Source organism: Rhamphochromis longiceps, linkage group LG5 (genome assembly GCF_057381845.1).
Source record: "Rhamphochromis longiceps isolate RC_006_pf linkage group LG5, R_longiceps_female_GT1.1, whole genome shotgun sequence".
Lineage (NCBI taxonomy): Eukaryota > Metazoa > Chordata > Actinopteri > Cichliformes > Cichlidae > Rhamphochromis > Rhamphochromis longiceps.
In genome coordinates, this window is record NC_140561.1 from 10073336 (window position 1) to 10087136 (window position 13801).

Sequence of the window (13801 nt, forward strand, 5' to 3'; positions counted from 1 at the left end):
TCTATATTTACCCTCTGCTTTTTTGTTCTTTTTCTTTTTTGGGAAAAGTTGGGTTTCTAACTTAGTTGAGGCTACTCGTGAGACCCCGGGGGGAAATGCACCTCTCGTCCAAAAAGTATTTTCAAAATGAATGCTACATGTTTATAACGTGCTGCTTAGCAATGGCCGCTAACAGACCGTAATTACTACGCTACATATTAAGGATGCGCTGTAAAAGTTTTTTTTTTGTTAAACTTTACACGGTGAAGGGGAAGTTTTGAGTGCCGTGATTTCTTTGGAGTGAAACCAGGGATGGAGCTTTTCCCCCACGTGTTAGCTGTGCTCCAAACTCAGAAAGACCGGAGGAAGTCAGAAGTGTAGCAAGCCCTCAACTTTGAAAGTTATCATTACTTTTATTTAGCTGTCCATCAGTTGCGTTATTCAAGCGTGTTCTTTCGGTGTGGCTTCCCTGCTCAGCGGTAAGGCTGTGTACCCAACACAAGTAAAAGCGGATATTCATTTCGTAACGTTTCATTAACACAAAGGAATTACGGAGTTAATTCCTAATTATGGCTGTGGTAACGTAAAATAGCGCTTTGAAAGTGTTAAACGTTATATATTTCAACTTTTATAGTGGTTTGCACAGGATGTGAGACAATGGTTGTGTTGAATAAGATGTGCTGTGGGTTACAGTTGAACATTTTCATAAATGTAAATTGGCTGGAGCTGCGATCACTGTACGGAAAATGGAGATTGTTTTGTTTGTTAATTTAATATTTGCAGATCAAGTTGTTGCAATAGTGTAGTTAAACTTTTTTTTAAACTAATAGACAGTAACATTATTATTTGTGCAAAGGAATGTTGTACAGCACAGTAGCATTTAAGCTCACCTATTGCAAACACGTTAAAACATTTTCTTAAAATTATTTTAAAGTGTATTTTTAAAAGGGGTCTTACAGGCAAATAAGCACTATTTACAAATACAGTGGATAACTAATAAACAAATTATCTGATACACTCAGACTGTATTAATTTTTAATATTAGGCAGAATTAAAATAGTGCCAAAAATTATTATAGTTTTTTTTAATAACTAAAGTAAATAAATATAAATAAATAAAGTCTTGCCCTAATGTTTCATACAGTAAGATTGCAGCTGACAACTAAAATCTGAAATTTTACAAAAGGGAAACTGCAGCTTTAACAACTATTGCTGGCAGTGCTCCCTCCTTCTTGGTCTTTGGATTAGTCATTGTCTGAGGGGAAAAAAACACTTTTTTGTAGGAGAAGTAAAGTAAACAGCCTCCAACAAGCGAACCTTGACAACCCAGATTAAGGAAAACATTGGAGATCAAACAGTGCTGCTGCTGGGCTGTTGTCATGAGCTGCCTGAGAGAGAGCTGCAGACTATTTGAACAGGCACTGGGGTTTGTGTGCTCACTTATGCAGAAATGGACCTTCGCAAATGCTGACCCAGGTTTCCCAAAAAAAAGAAGAAAAAAGGAAAAACTCAGGATGAACTTTCTTTGCAACTTTTCCAGGGCCTGCTGTTTGACACGGCTATTACATACAGACGTTCAACCTTCTGCTGTTTCTGATGGGAACGACCTAAGTGTGTCCCCCACGCCTCCGTCTACAAATGAGAAAGACTGTACTTTCCTGCTCCGTACTGAAACTGAATAAATTGAGTTGGCGAGGGGGATTTTAAAAAAATAGCTTGAAATTTGAGGAAGAGCAGCTGTATGCATTGTAATGACGCAAGATGCTTAACACACCAATCTGTGATTTTGTATAATTTAGAAAGCCCTTGTTACTAGTTTGGCCTCTTCAGGCTTGGGTAAGGCTCTTCTTTGTAGAGAGCCGAGGTTCAACTGGTAAGAAAGTAATCAGTCACTCATGCATTCAGTGCGAGGACTCCCATCCCTGAGTGGAGCGGCCCTCTCTTTCATCTGACGGCTCAGTATTTGTGAACACACATTGAAATACCCTGTGCTGGGTACAGAGGGGCTGTAAACTGACTGTGCACCCGAGCTCGCAGCTGAATGATAAGGAGAGTTATTTTCGGGTCCAGTGTGGGAATAAGGTTCTGCTTTCACTATATTGTTTCCTTCAGATTTATTTGCCTGCTTCACCCCTCATTTGATTGCAGATTACAAGACGCCCTCAAAACCAGTTGCTCGAAACCTTTTTTTTTCTTCCACAAACCAAGACAAGTGACAGATGAATAAAAGGGAATTTTCTGGTAAATGAATTTGTCGTGTGATTTTTGCATGTTTGATTCACACGACACAAAAGGGGGAGAAGAGTACCGGCAATATGAATATGAGTGTAGCATGCTCATTAATGCCGTGTTACATGAATGGATAACAAAGGAAAGCAGAACAATATTTCCAGGGTAAAGGTTAGTGTGTCCCGGCCCCTGTGGCGCGGCCCCTGGCAGACTGTTCTCTGTGACAGCAAAGGCGATTGGTCAGAGAGTGGACAGCTTCAGGTGAGCTCCGCGCAGCTCCTCGGTCTCTATGGAGACTGCCAAAACGCTCAGGATGGCTATTAACTTGGGCAGCCATTAATTACTGTCTTCTACTGTCATCTGTCCTTAATAAAGGCAGGGATGCTGACAAAAAAATGTCATCCGCCTGCATGGGAGGAGAGAGAGCATGCAATTACAATCAATTAACTTGAGTTACAAAATGAATTTACTACTGGTGTTGTGTTTTAGGAATACAGTGCAACATTGGAGCACAGCCTGTTTATTGCTGGGAAATAAATTATGCTTGAGCTGTTTAAATATATAAGAATATTTACTTTATCCTCTATGGTGTTTTTACATTGGATTTCAAAATAAAATGTATTTATTTTAATCACATAAGAGAAAGCAAACAGGAACAAACAATTTAAGAGAAGGGACACTGGTGTTTTTAGGAGTGCAGCGGAACCCATCCACATCTATATATTTTTAGTAAATAATCAAAATATTCCAAATTTAGCTAGTTATAAATAAGTGAATAGACAGTGTTATGAATTGTTGCTGGTAGACTTATACGAATATCCAAACAGTTTAATATGATAATTGTGCTCTTATTCCTACGAGTCCATGTTTTTCTCTCGAGCTACAATGCAGTAGCTTAAAAATCAGAATTTCCTCTGTAATACAACACCACAGAAGGTTTGGGGAAGGATGCAGGTAAGCTACAAACATTTTGGTCCAGACATGAGGGGCTCAGGCATATGCTGCAAGCTGTGCTCAGCTGCCAGGCTGAACCTCAGCACCTGTTTCTATCAGCTGTCCAGTCTGTGTGTGTGTTTATGATGTTGCACGGTTGGGCTGATAATATCATTTTTTAGGGATTTTTCTCCAAAATGTATTGATAATCATTCACACAGATTAACTCACATTTTCGGCTGAATTTAATCAGGCTTTTTTTTGTGTCAATGAACCGTATTTCTGCAACATCCCGGTTTGTTTTGCTCACAGATTCACTCACACATTACTCAGAAGCTGTGACCTGAACATCAGTGTAACATTATGATAGAAATATGTTTATTATTAATATTTGCCAGTGTAATAACAACATAATAGCGTATTTGTTTTATACACTACCTAAAGATGTACCACATATGTGTGTGTTTTGAGTGTATATAGGTTGTTTACTGACCCCCTAGATAATAACGTGCTGTTCTGTTTGTCATTCCAGGACAACATGGACAGGAAGTGAAGCCAGCTCTGAGAATAATCTAAAGCCACTTGTGACAGTTTGTGACATCAGAACTGTAAGTGGTTCTCAACTCTGTTAAAACTTCCATAGTTTATGTAGACACTGACTTATGTTTGAAGCCTCTCTCTGTGTGTGATTTGTCTCGCAGATAAGTATTTTTTCCTTACAGTGTGAAGTGATGTAGACACTAACGTTTGTTGCTTTGCTTGTCACTGCAGAAAAAAAGATAAAACCGTAATCACAGATGAACTAATTTAATGTTTGGATAGAATATCAGGAAAATCCTGACGTCAAAACCTGACTCAACCATCAATGACAGCAATATGATCTAAGTTACTATGCCATATATCAGCAGCAGTGAATCAGGTGCAAGCAGAGAGCTAAAGTAGCATCGAAGAAGCTAACAGGAAAATCTCAGCAGTTTGGGGGGTTTTCACGCTAGTTATGTCAATAGATTTCATGGCTATGTTTGCCAAAATTTGAAGATAACCTGCAAACTGTGGTCAACTGAAAAACTGCAGTGATGCTTTCTTTCTCTTGGTCTCTCTCAGTGTTTTTATGTTTTGTGTTTACTGCACTTGTGGTAACATTAAGTGTTGTTGCCAGCTCTTTTAATATTTTTCACTTCATTCGTATCCTCTCTCCACTCCATGTAAACGTGTGTGTGTGTGTGTGTGTGAGGAACAGTAAAATAAAGTGCACTCAGACTGAGTGGAGGAAAGGTGAAACTACACTACTATACATGACCGTAAATAACAGCTGCCTACACTGAAGTGAGATTAAACTAGTGCAAATGAATTCGATGATTAAGATGAATACGATTTCTAAACTTTGTATTTGTTTTTTTCTCTTTAAAGTCGGTAAAATTGATGTATTTATTTGTTACTTTTTATTTTACCAGGTTTGGAAAGCAGTGTCTGAGTCAAGACCAATGTTGTCTTATACAGTCCCACTCTGTTTCTCACAGTGAGGAATGCATCTTATTTACACCTAACCACCAACGGTGTTAAATTAGGACATGGTATAATGGAAAAAAAGGTGATTGGGTGCATCCCTAATGGTTACTGTTGAGATAAAAGGGTCAGCTGTGTTGTAATTCCAGAGCTCATATGATGCAGGGTGTTAAAAAGTCAGCCTGTTTCACTGGTGTAGGAATTGTGATATTTATCTAACGTAGACGTGACTCAATACAATGTGAAAAATCATAATCCAAAAATTGTAATAAAAAAAGGCAAAAAAAAAATGTTTTCAATATGTCAGTGGCAACTTGTGTGGTTTAGTATCTTTAAGCTGACTTCACTAGAATCCGTTTTCTAGTTGAGCCATGTGGTTAGATCTGCGATGTAGTTTGTCTGTTCGTGAAGAGTTTGATTCTTGTGTTGCCACGCTGTAATTTTCACTTTTTATCTTTGGTGGCTTTTCATGCTACGGCACAGATTTCTCTGTTCATGCAGAAGAAAAGGAGACTTTACTTGAATCGCACTGTGTAAATCTTAAAACCTATCCAAAGCTGGATCTCTAGCACTTCAAAATAAAAGCTTTCAGGGCTTGCTTGTAGATTAGATCAATACTATGGTATGTGGGAATAAGAGTAGCAAAACTGACATTTATTGATAGGAAAATGTCACAGACTACTATTTAAGCCTCTGTAAGTATAGTAGGGATATAAAAAAATAAAATAATAAAAATATAAAATGAGGTTGCAGGAGAAATTTTTTTAGGGCCTCATCTTTGACTTCTTTGCTGTGTTTTCACTTGCCAGTCCAAGCATAATAAGAAACATAACATGGCAGAGCCTGCTCTTCCATCATCATTGCTGGGTGGAAAGTTGGTGTGCTTTGATCATGTCTTTTGGGCGCATCACTCCGGCTTAGCCTGCTGCTCGCTATGTGATAAGCCATCAGAGTACTCAGATCTGAGCCGGCAGCTCCGTGGGCTTGAGGAGAGACAGGAGAGAGTAATGGAGATGAGGAAAGAGCAGCAATGCAAATTTTGTTGACAGACTGTTGCTGCAGCTGTTCTCCTTGCCTTTGAATTCGACAATGTTACTGTCCCACTTCACTCATCTGTGAAGAAAAGGCCACATTTCATTTTTAAGTCCATTCTCAGTCAACAGCACCATCACAAGCTGTATTTTTTCACCCTGTTTGTAATTAAAAATACCTTTAATTAGAGTCTCATACTAGTTGTAAACACGTGTGATTTAATTATTTCACAAACTGCTATGCTCAGATGTACTGTAAGTGCAGTTAACAGATACAAGTTCACTTTGATGTTGAATGCTACCCCTTTCTCTCTGCTTTCCTCTGTTTCTGCATAAAACATCATTTTGTACCCCCATTATGAAACGGCGCTCCTAATTGACGGGTTGTTGCTTGTTTATTTGATATATATTTACCAGCTGGGAGGTAATTGGGAAGCAGTAATTACCCAAGATGCAGTGCAGCGCTTAAGCAAAGGTGCTACCATGCTGATGAGTCTGGAGCACAGATGAAAGTATGCAGGTTACTATTATCATCCTAGCAAGCTGTTTAAACACTTGACAGCTGAGAGCAGAGATGGCTAATTGGGCCTGTGTCCCTTATACAGCCTCATTGTTTACTATGATGATGTACAGTGTGAGATCAAACACACGATACTTTCATCTTTTTTTGTACAATTGTTAATGGCATACCTTAGGAGATAATAGCGACAATAAAAGGCCAGTGGACGTAAGGGCCTTATGGATCCGTAGTCCATCGGGATGATGTAGCTCTCTCACTGATAATGGCCTTGTTAACTGAGATTCATTACTTCTTCATTCAGAGTCCCCTGGATATTGAGGAAGAGTGTTCTCAAACTATTGTTTTTGCTTCGGTGAAGTCATTCTGATGTGGTTTTGTGAGCTATTCATGGAAAGCGGTGACGGTATCTTCCCTGACTCCTGATGATTCAGTTGACCTGAGACTGGGGCGGCGCGGGTGGTATTTGACTTTTCTTTTGCTACTCAATTCCACTTTCACACCGAGTCTCGCTTTCTCTCTCTGTCAAACACACAGACTTTCTTTCAGTCTCCAGTTCACTCCCTCTGACAGTTCGAAACTCTCACCTTGTTTGTGTGCAGGCTGCTGTTGTTTGGTAGCCCGCTCTCCCAGTAGATCCTCAGATGTTGTTGTTGTTTGCCTGTATTGGTTGGAGTGTGTGACTTGCATTTGCCTGGCCTCCTTGGAGGGAGTTTGTTTTTGTTCTCAGTGTTGTAAACAGGGTGGGGCTCCATTCCCAAACCACTCAGTTGGAGATGGTTATTTTCACAGGAGTTATTTCTTTAATCATTTTGGTCAATAGATTAGCCAGGGCTGGAATTATGTGTTGAAGCAGATAATGTGGATAGCCATTTGCTGCATGTGCTGACTAGATAAACACTGTTGTTTTTGTGATTAAAGTAGTTTTGTTGATATCGCTAACTTTGGTAGTACTGGATGATATTTTTTATGCATCATTCCTTTTTTTTTTTTGTAAACAAAGCAAAGTTACACAAAGTTACATTTTACCACAGTATAGTGTCTTCAGATGATACTGTCACAAATGAATTTAGACAAATTGAATGAAGTCTACACCCAGTTTTTTAAAATAACGTTAATTGTAATAAAATAATTTACATTTAAATGACTAACATATGAATAGCAAGATAATAATGAAAAATTTAAAAGGAGATTGTGGGAAAACAGTGTATAATTTCCTATTTAATATTTCCATTGTGTGCGACAGTATTTGCCAGTTTCAAGTAGTTACTCGTTTTTTTTAATGTTTTTTTTAAACCAGAAAAAAGATTTACGTTATTTTCAGCTGTTGTTTCATTGAGGGTTTTTTCAATAATATTTTAAATACCAAAAAGCCACAATGAACTCAAGTCCCAGCCACGTCCACAAAGCAATTATTATTAATTTCATTGTAACCAATTGGCGAAACATGTCTGAGTTTGGCGTTTCTTCAAAATGCAAGTTTGCAATTTACACAAAGTTGCTGAATTGCGGCGGGAAACAAAAAACCAGACGTTGACACTCCTACAGCCACAGTTGTTTTGAAATAATTTTAGTCTCATATTTGACTTGTTCTAGACTCCCAGTCTGTATAATATTTCCGGGTTTGTGTTTATCAGGTGTAAAGTTGAGATCCACAGAGATCCTTGTCAGGTATGATACATTTGTGGCTTTCACAGAGCGGCTCAGCATCAGAGGTTGCAAACGTGTGTAAAGTCCCTTTTCGATGGGAGGCGGCAACCGCAGTGGCTGTCGGTTATCCTGCAAAAAGTAATCAAATGGCAGCAAACAAAGCAGTGCACTAACAACCTGTAATAGCGTTACACACGGCAAGTAGCACAGTAAAATGGAACGGAGGTGAACTTGGTCAAATCTGTACCCTGAAATCTGAATGCAGTGCTTTGTCACCCTGCAGTGTCAATACTGCACAGTTACTATCAGAGTTGTTAATCCTGAGACGAATGCTACAGTACTGTTATATCATCATGTAAGTCTAAACATTTCGTTGATTTGTTTAGTATGTGGGGGTGACACTAATAGCGTTTCATGAAATTGGTGTCATGAAATTAGCTGTTGATCTATTCATATGCTTGTTTTATTTCCAGTTTGTTCAGGTATATAATTTATGGAACAGAGCTCTCTTAATAAAATTAAACAAAATATAGTATTGTAGTTTAAATAATGTACTTTTATTGTATCTTCAGTGCTGTCTGAATCGTGTAGAAGGTGCTGTAGCAGCATTTCAACGGCAGTATTTCTCTGTTTCCTAAGACCAGTCGGCTTTCTCTCTTGACAGTAAGCGTGCACGTGCACATTGTGCTCAGGTGACATAACAGCACGCTAGAACAACAGGCACATAGCTTATTTGTAAAACGTGACCTGTGAACAAAATGAGTGTTTACGGTGGCAAGAAAAAGACAGCAGCAAAAAGTAGTTGTAAAAAAAAGGCAGACCTTAGCGATCAGCTTCTGTACAAGATTTACATAAGCTCTTAAATATCTCTCATAAATGTGCAATTGCAGTTGATGTGAATGGGGACTTGGGTAATGCAGCTGGTCTAAAAAAAGATGGAGACAGAACAAGAGAATGAGTGGGTGAGTCACAGAGAGAAACTAAACTAGAACTGAAACCTATTTGTTGCTTATTTTGTTCCAGGTAGTAGAGTTAAAAGCATGAGAAAAAGTCTAATTGTGTACTTAAGGAGTGATGTGAACAGCACGTCACTTTCAGGTCGCAGTCTCTGCAAAAAGTGACGCTGGGAACGCCAAAGGCTGACTTTGTGTTTATAGTGACTTATGTACCGGTCAAGCTTACAACACATTGAAACAGTGTGCATAAAAAAAGCAACCAAATTCTTTTCCCATGCCAGGTTTCCTACCAGACAAACAAACAAAAACAAAACACACACACGCGTATGTATTATTCATTTCACTGTATATACCTTTAATACTTTTGATAGAATCACTGAACGTATTTGGATAATTTCCTTAACTTTGGACTCGAGGCTGTAAATGACTGAATTTTGGAATTCAGAAATCAAAAGTCGAGGCCTCTCGAAACTAATGCCTCGTCATAACTCAAGAAGTCATATGCTGAGAATTTCACACAGAGTTTTTAACTTGAATTGATGTCCTTTCAACTTCCCGTTCTGCAAAAACACTTTCTGGCAACTTTTTTTTCAACAGGAATAGAAGGGGGAATTGTAACCATAATTCACATCTGTTGTGCTACTAAAACCACCTACACAAGGTGGGCTTGTGATTGGTTTTGTTTCTCTATTTATTTGTTTTTCTATTTTTAGCGTGATTACTCAAAAGGCTATGGATTAGAGCGGGGCGATAGAACGATAACGATATGTATCGCGATATAACTTTTACTCGATAGAGAAATTAAGCTATCGCGATAGACCTCGCCGCTCTTGTCCTCTTAAAAAAAAAATAAAAAAAGATCAGCCAATCCAAATTAAGTAGCGCAGAGCCGAACCAATCACAGCCGCAGCGTCACGTCGCGTGACTTGTAACGTACAGCACAAGTGCCAAGCCGCACGTGTGTTTGTTTGGGAAGCAGCCAGCGGGTAATGGAGGAAATGAGTGTGCCGACTAGAAAAATCAACCGAGCGTGACCGAAGAGAAAACAGATGATGGTTCCAACGCCGGAGAGATTGTCGAACGGAAGAGCCATAGAAGTTCCGTAGTGTGAAGGTATTTCGGCTATTTCAAGTCTGACAAAAAACAGAGTAGCGTGCACTGTAAATTGTGCCGAAAGCAAGTCTGGAAATACAATGAACTGGTGCATGCGTCACACTGTGCGCCACGTTATTGTTTCGGTGAAATGAATTTCTACAATACTGTTAATTCTACTCTCTGCAGTGTTTAAATGCTTACATATACACAAAGTTACTGTCCCTCCACACATACGACTCTGTTCTGCTTCTATGCCCCAGCTTTGTTTACTTTTTCCCACCGAGGCTTCTAGACTTCTGATTGGCCAACATTTCTGCACGGTTAGGAATCTAGCGCCACCTGCTGCTTTGGCATGTTCATAGCAGCGTTTTCCTTCATTTCTGCCTTTATGTGTGGACGGGATTATTTTTTAAAACGAAAACGGAAAATCTCCGTTTTCAAAAATACCCGTGTACGTGTGGACGTAGCCTCAGTCTCTGACTGGAAGCGCTAATTCGTCATTCGGCTTTTGTCAGACTAAAGTAACTGTTAAAACTGTTTGAAAAGCTCAGCTATACAACAAGGAGAGATTGAGAATTTCCTTTTAGTTCTCAGTTTATTTGATATTGACAAAAGTTAGTCAGTTTTGTCTGTTCTTCTGTAAAACAAACTAAGATTTATTTTTAGAATTAATATTTTGTTTTTAAGTGGAATTGACAATTTAGTAGTCTGTTTCGTTTGTTCTATTTTGAAACTTAAACGCTTTAGTGGCTGCCTTTTGTGTAGTTTGCAATATTTGCCTTTATTTATCTGAAAAAGTCTCATGTTCCTTAAGTACATCTACCCTGTTGAACTTATTATGGGAAATAAATATTTAAATAAAAACAAGCTGCTGATTATTTCACATTTTACTTGTGAGCAACGGCACATTTAAATCTTACAAATATAGTTATTTGGCTTATATCGTGATAGATATCGTTATCGCCTGAAATGAAAAAAACATATCGTGATATGAAAAAATCTCATATCGCCCAGCTCTACTATGGATGGATGTGAGCTTAACCTGACTGTAGCAGTGATTCTGTTTTGCATCCGTATCTGTACTCTTGATCATTTCATTTCATACTTTTTGAAACACTCGTCAAATCGAAATTAGAAAAGTAGGTGAAAATCATCTACATGTACTCTAGAAAATATTATAAAGGAATTCTAGATATTCTTTTGGGTCCAGGGTCTCACACAAGTCGTGCTTTTCTACAGTGTGTGAAAACTGACTAAAAGTCCAGACATTGTGAAATGTAAGACTAATAAGAGCGATACTGGCAAAAGACATCAAAGTACATTCAGTGTCATGCTCCATGGTTGCTTTCCCTCTAGCTCACGGCTGGTACAATTTACATTTTATAGTTTACAGCCTTTTGTCTAAAAATTTCTGCACCTGTTGTAAATGCTATAAATGTAACTTAAGCAATTAGCTGTTTTGAGTTATTGGATATTTTTCTGAAAGCCTTTTCATGTTGTGCATAAGGGGTGCATGATGTACAAGGTTTTAATGTGTTGACCGATCAATTTCTCACACTGAAAACAACTCATAGTGAGAAATGAGTAAATCAATCTTTTCATATCCTGCTACAGAGAGGAGCCGGGCCAGGCTTTTGAGTGCATTTCTGTGTACTTTATATGCAATTGTATGCCGAGATTGAAGGGCTAATTCAAAGAATTTTAATCACTCTGACAAACCCTCTTGCAGTGTCATCTTTTTTGCAAAAGCCCTATAAAATGAATAGATGAGCAGTCTCTTTTTAGAGCATAATGGCTGCATTAGAATATGAGATGGATAGTAGATGAAAATTCTGAATCCTACATCTACGCTTTCTCTTTCACTCAGTCACTCTGATTCTCTTTTATCAATAGTGATCCTGTTTAAAAGACCTTCCAGGGCACAGTGAAGTGTTTAGTTCAACCTCACATAGACAGAGCAATGGAAAAAGCAGAGGTGAGAACAATTTGAGCAATAAATTTTAGAATCACTGATGCAGGATTGACTGTTTCAGTACAGGATTAGCTAATGCATGATTTCATGCTCTAGAAGCAATAATAGATTTGTTTTGTTTTTGCCTTCAAATCCCTCCACCTTCATTGATTGCAACGCCACACCCTCCTACCAGTGACCATCATAGTGACAGCTTTTTTTCCACCAAGTGAGATCATGCCATTGGAGACTGTGAGTTGTTCTCATCAGGGTCAACCACATAATGCCAGTCAATATGTAAACAATGGTGGAGACAGTTTCTCATAGTCTAACTGACATTTTCTTGGCTGATGATTCATCTGAAGATGTCATCTCACAAAGTGTTTTCAGGGTGCTCTGTACTTAGAGAATGAATATTTCACTCCGTGATCTCTGTTCACCGCATTCACTGCCATATGCAGCGTATGTTAGTATCACAGGCTGTTCACGGCAATTGACTTCTTGTCTGGACTCTGGTCCACTGTATTCCTGACATCAGAACAGAAGTTCTTGTCTAAACAAACTATTATTGCTGACAGAATGGACCTATTTATTTTTATTTTTCATTTTTACTGTAAACTTTCCAGTCCCTAAAACACAAGCAAAACCCCTGAAGAAATGGAGTGAACATCAGAAGTGGCTCTGATCATGTCCAAACAAACCCTGAATCTCTAAAGATAACAGATAAAACGTTGTTTAATTTGTTCTCCACTGCTTTTTAAATACGATATTTCCTTCTCTAATTGGTGATATGCACAGATTTGAGCATTTAATTGCAATAGATGCACTATTTTCCTGTGACAGCCTACAGTAAAAAGAGTGAAAACACCCGTAAAATGAGTTTCAAAGCACTCCTGCAGCATCATCTAAAATGTTTATTCATACTGAATAGATATCAGCATGTGTCGTTGAATGTGTCAGCTGACAAATGATGAGAAACTTTAGTTTAGAGCTGCCAGAAATAAATATATTTCTATTTGATTTTTTTAAACACACAAATAAAACCACAAGGGTAAATGAGTATTCACCTCAAATTATTCAGTACAGGATGTTTTGGTTTGTGATGACACTTCCATTCGGTTTGCCCTGTGATTGATGTCAGAAGTCTTTCAAAACAATAATGTAGAATGCACCACCAGAATCCACCTGAACATTTTTGCAGTTAGCAAGTTGTTTTTGATCAGATGACAGATGGATGATTTTTATCAGATGGTGGCTACGTGCTACTATTGAGAGAACGATTAACAGGCGTTGTATTATTTACTAAACATTTTCGTTATCAGTATTGGGAAATAAGAAAACATATGCAGTGCTAATTCACTTACAGCCACAGAGTTGTTGTTGTTGTTGCTTCACCGGTAAACGTTTTAATATGCTAATGATGTTGTGTTGAGGACACCTCCACATAAGGAGTAAACATAGGCGCCTTGTATTTTATCCTCCTTTTGTTTGTTTTTTTGCTTCTTTAGATGGTGTCAGCTAAAGGCATGTTTCTGATATAAAGAGCCCTGTTACTGAAGTTACAGGAGGCAAAGGAGTTTCCTTGCTTTCATGTTGTGAGAGTGAAACCACAGATATTTTTCTGCTTTCTCCACTCGTGCTAATGTAAATGATTTGCATGGAGTTTGTCCCTGCTGATTAAGGCTGTTTGGACTGTTCTTCTTTGGAACCATGCCAATTGAATTTTCTGCCTTCTAACACGCTTGGAGAGTGGGGAATATGGTTCTCATTGGGGCCTGAGGCTTGATCTCCTTCTAGCCTCCCCCAGTCCTTTCACATCACTCTGACAATTAGTAAGCTCGACCATTCCCAAATGACACACGTAATTAAAGAGTTGGCATTATAATTACAATATGCTTATTGTCTGTTTATGGGTTCTGTGAAGTGCATAATGCACTTGGAGATTTCTTTGGTGT

General features: G+C 38.4%; 1 protein-coding gene across 16 annotated transcripts in view; it reads left to right on the forward strand.

The window, feature by feature from the left end:
- The window catches only part of foxp1b (forkhead box P1b), a 151113-nt gene that overhangs the window by 654 nt on the left and 136658 nt on the right, over positions 1-13801 (forward strand). For 14 of the 16 annotated variants that reach the window (XR_014911695.1, XM_085405693.1, XM_085405684.1 and 11 more), the window contains exon 2: positions 3673-3748. The gene's annotated coding sequence lies outside the window, so the exon portion shown is untranslated. Of the gene's footprint in view, positions 1-54; positions 459-3672; positions 3749-13801 lie in introns of those variants that run through there. The other 2 variants (XM_085405683.1, XM_085405687.1) reach the window with 1 other exon arrangement.